Source organism: Hordeum vulgare, chromosome 2H (assembly GCF_904849725.1).
Source record: "Hordeum vulgare subsp. vulgare chromosome 2H, MorexV3_pseudomolecules_assembly, whole genome shotgun sequence".
Lineage (NCBI taxonomy): Eukaryota > Viridiplantae > Streptophyta > Magnoliopsida > Poales > Poaceae > Hordeum > Hordeum vulgare.
The window spans coordinates 26150050-26154919 of record NC_058519.1 but is presented as its reverse complement, the minus strand read 5'-3'; the positions used below and the strand labels follow the sequence as shown (position 1 = coordinate 26154919).

The window sequence follows — 4870 nt, the reverse complement described above, 5'->3', positions numbered from 1 at the left end:
TTTGTCCATGTGAATCGTGGTGGTCGCATGTTGATTTGAGTCTGTAGTGCAACTCATCTAGTCTACTGGTGTTTGAAATAAGTAGTGGTGATGCCCGATGGTTGGAGTGTTCCCACATTATGCTTGGGGCGTGAGTTCATGTTGCCAGGTGTATTAAGTTATGTAAGCAGTAGAGGGAATAGAGGTGCATTGTAGCCATCAGCGGAGTTGTAGCTCATGGTGTGTGGTATGGGTGTGCAGCAATGCATGTCCTATGGTACTGTTGCTTTGTCAACGTGTTGAAAAGGAGGGGAGGGCAGTGTGAAGCCAACCCACTCTGAAGAAAATAGAAAAAAGAGGAAGGCTCCCAACGTTGTAGGGAGCTGGACCAAAAACCACTGTGTTTGAGCTCTGTTCTTTCTTCTTCAGCGAGTCTCTGTATTTTTCCCCTTTGAGTTTGCTCTGCTACAGCGACCAGAGAGTGTTTCCGGTGAGTCGACCCAGCCAAAGGGAGTTGAGTGAGACGCTCGGCCTGACAAGTTTTTCTGCAATATTTGTATAATCTTTATCTAATAATAGAGAGGCTATCGTTTTCGTCGAAAAACCCACCGAGGTGATTTTACAAAAAAGTCCTTACTGTTTATGACATTAAACTCGTAATATATTAAATATTTTTTTAAATACTCATATCTTTTAAACCGTAACTCTAAATTTAACATATTATATATGGAATTTGATTAGAAAAATATGTAGAATTTAAATATGATATTATTTTATTTATTAAACGTTTAATAAAAATACTATCTAGGATGCAATCTTAATAAATAAGTCATTATTCGTCTTTCTTTCATACCGGTACTCATCCGGGTTGGAGATGAACACGTCAACAAAATCAAGATTAGAGATGAAACTGAAGATCACTTGACTGATTCTTTATACGTATTAAATCTACATGCAAGCCGTGTTAAAATAGAAGACCTGTAAAATTTTAAACTGCATTTTTGTAGGATAAGACCATCTTTATTTGTATCGTAACTATAAATTCTTAAATTATAGACATTTTTTATAAATTAAGAGCGTGTGCCGTGTGGTATTTCTTTCTCCCGTTGCAACGCATGGGGCCTTTTGCTAGTACAACATAATCCATTGTGGCGATTTGTTTCTTTTTCTAAGACCTTGCAATTGATGTTGCACCTTGCACAGATTTGCATGAATTTCTGCTTTACATTAGACTTGATACATAGTTCCTTTATCTAAAGATTACTGAGTTCTTAATCCCCTAAACTATTCCAAACCGGGCAAAACACCCCCAGCCTTCAGTTTAGCGGTATGGGAAGGCTGTTTTGCTTACCTGTCGCCTGAGTTGAGCCCACAAACAGGCCACCTCGGACATGGCCCCGAACAGGTTTCAACCGAACCAACTGCCGCCGCCGTTTATCCTTTCTTCTGCCGGGCTCGTCACGGGCTTCTTCATCGAGGCGAGGTCGCTGCAGTTTGGGTCCTCCGATCCCCTACAGGCAGCTGTCGTTCGAGTAAGAGCTCACAACTAGAAATCAGTCAGACCTATTAATAACTGAACCATAAATGCTCTAAGGACAACCAGGCCGGGTACACTCTGCACTCACCCTTTTCTTCTCATCTTTTGGAAATCTTAAATGGTGGAAATTTGCTAGCCCATACTTAAACAATGCTTGCTTGAATTCCCTGCTATCATTAAAGGTCATACCTACAGCAAACTCTGGTTTCTTATTAGTGTCATCATAAACTTAGTGTGTGCTCTTCCTCCTTCTCACTTCATTTACCTCTCCATCAAATGACTTCCTAAATCTTGCTAATTCAATAGGGAATAACATTAAGTATGATGCAAACATGTACAAAACTTAAATTAATTCATATATCAAACAAATTTGCATAGCACATCGATCAATCAGAGAGAAAGAAGTAAGTACAGAAAGAAGGGAAAATGTAGTAGAATTTATGACAAACCAACTTAACGATCGATTCTCTGACCGCTTATCACACTTGTCGCTGGCCTCCATCTTTTCTGAGTACATCATCTCGCTGTGAATCAAACAAGATGCACCCCCTTATCCTACTCGAGTCGAAGTTGCGCTGGTGGAGGACGAAACCACGCATGCAGACCGAGCCCAGGGCAAACCCAAGGAGGCTCTCATGTGCACAGATCACCGGGAACCCACAAGAAACTGAGCCGAGTGAATCAATCGTTCATTATTGAACTGGTATACTCAAGAAAAAAAAGCACTGTATGTAGAGAATGTTGTACCTCACTGATGAAAAGTTAATATGTCACTTAACTGATGATAAGTCTGTTTGTCTTTCACTTATAATGCTATATATTTCTTCAGTTATATTCTTCTGGTCTTACCATCAATTTGTTAGTTGACTGCAATTTTTTGCGAGATGAAGCCAATTGTTATAAGTTTAGTAGCTTTATGGTTCATCTTAGTTCATAGAAATTGTTGTTTAGACTATTTAAAGTTATAACGAACACATGAAATTGTTGTGTTGCCTCGTCACCGTTCACACCCAAATCCCTCGATCATCCCAGATCCTTTTGATTCCTAGTACTGCACAAAGGCATCATCCATCTCCTATGGTTATTAAACCCATCATTCCAGATCTATTCCCTATGCTAGAGTTCATACTACCAAATACTCCTAAATCGCAGCGCACATCAAGCCCTGAAATCATCCAAACAAAGCAACTAACCAAGAGATGGGACATCACATTCGAGAGATAAAATCTCACCTGAGAGGATCCTCCCTCCCTCGATTTGGGGCGCTGCTGCTAGTTGTCTCCTTTGTGGACGGGGGGCGAGCTATGGTCGAGTGGACGGCGGCGCGGCGAGGAGAAGTCGGGACAGGGTAGAGCCGCACGGAAGAAAGGGAAGGACGGCTTGCGCGTCATCTGCTGCTTGACGTCGACTGGCGACCCTGGCAGAAGATTTGGTTGATGTGATGGTTGCCGCGCCGACGACTGGGAACACGAGGAGGGAGATCGGCGCCCTTTCCCTTGTCCGGTCGGCGAACCTCATCAGCGACCTCCTGGCTTGCTCCTCTTCCCTACATACGCAGCCTCGCCGTCCACGACCTCACGGAGCAGGCTGGTCGTTCCCGATCTAAACGAGCATGTGCGACCCAGCCCCTATCACCTCCGAGAAATTTGGGCGAGGATCATCCGTGGATAAGAGGAAGACGAGTGGAAGGGGTGGGGGCAAGAGTGGTCGCGTGGGGAGATCACCCATGGCGGCGGCTTCCTCGCATTAGCGGGAGTAAAATGCATGTATGGTCCTTCAATTTGGTGGCTATGTCCACAATGATTCTCAAACTCAGATACTGCTTTAATACGGTCCCAGAACTTGAGAATACTGCTTTAATACTGTCCTTAAACTTGACAAACCCGTCTTATGATACGTTTCACATATTCCCTCCGGTTCCAAATATTTGTCTTGGATTTGTCTAGATACGGATGTATCTAGATACATATGTATCCCGTATCCGTATCTAAACAAATCCAAGACAAATAATGTGAACCGAAGGGGGTACGTTTCTTGTACTCTGCAACTTTTTTCTTCGGAAAACTGTCTCATAATTTATTTAATTATAAAAAGCCTAATGCCAGAAATATAGGTTGCACATGTCGGTACGGGAAAAGAAAAAACAATAGCAATATGGACGATCGAACCTAAAGAACTGCAGACTGTGGGTCAATTAGTGCACACCAGCTAACCACCAGGTCATCAGTTGCTTCACGTAAATTGTTGAGCTAGAGGTTATCTTTCTATGTACCTCTTCAAGCGTTTTTATGTAATTTTATATATGGCGTAACTATATGCCCGCACTAGTTTGTTTTATTCTTTTCAATCTCATGTTTTTCATATCTATTTTCCAAATTTAAAAATAAATTTGCCATAAAACTTAAATAAAGTGTTAGTGCATTTAAAAAGATCAACGTATTTTTGGAAATGTTTCATGTGTACTAAAAACTATAATAGTGTTTTTGAAAAGTATTTCATGTGTATTAAAAAATTGCAAACATGTTTTTGAAAAATGTTCGTCATGCATTCAAACAATGGTCAACATGTACTAACAATATATTGTTTAAAATAATTCTTAAATTTCCAAAACCACATTTAACATGCTTTTATTACGTTTCTATAATTTATTATTATGACACAATAATTTTAAATACACACTAAACACTTTTCAAAATACAACATTGTCATTATTTTAATAATTGAGTATTTTAAGTATAGAATGAAATACACAATAATTGTCCGTGCTTGTGGCCATTTTTTAAATGCATAACAAACATTTTTTAAAGACGTTTGCAAATTTTTATTACACGTGTAACATTTTTCAAGAAGATATTTACAGTTATTAATACACATGAAATTTTCCCACTTAGGTTTTCCTTCCATTTCTGTTTCCAAATGGAAAAATAATAATATAAAAAGATGAACCTGAAATAACTAAAATAAACTTCTGTGATGCAATAGGAGTGCCATATATAATAAATATAGATATAGAAAAATGATTGACGGGGAACGCAAGAACACTATAACTTAGGTCAAGTAGAGCATTACATGGTGGTCAGCTTGTGTGTACTAAGCAAACCGCACTAAAAGACCTCGAGGTCTTATGTTCGGCCCTCTGTATTGGAAAAAAAATTGTTCCCCATACTGGCAGGTGAAACCCACATTACATATTTAACTTTAGGTATTTTCTTGCAATTAAACATAATCAGAGGCAGTTTAAAAAAAATTGTGTGCAGTACACGAAACATATGTGAGACGTATCACAGGACCAGTTCGTCAAGTTTAAGGACCGTATTGAAGCGGTATTCTCAAGTTCTAGGACCGTATTGAAGT

At 39.7% G+C, this 4870-nt stretch overlaps 1 long non-coding RNA gene across 1 annotated transcript; it reads right to left on the bottom strand.

Annotated features, from left to right (window-relative positions):
• Positions 1-1138: 1138 nt before the first annotated feature.
• Positions 1139-3193, bottom strand: LOC123429365. The gene is made up of 2 exons (XR_006622654.1): positions 1605-3193; positions 1139-1500 (listed from the first exon to the last, which is right to left on the bottom strand). It is a non-coding gene; the product is annotated as an uncharacterized LOC123429365 (long non-coding RNA).
• Positions 3194-4870: the final 1677 nt, after the last annotated feature.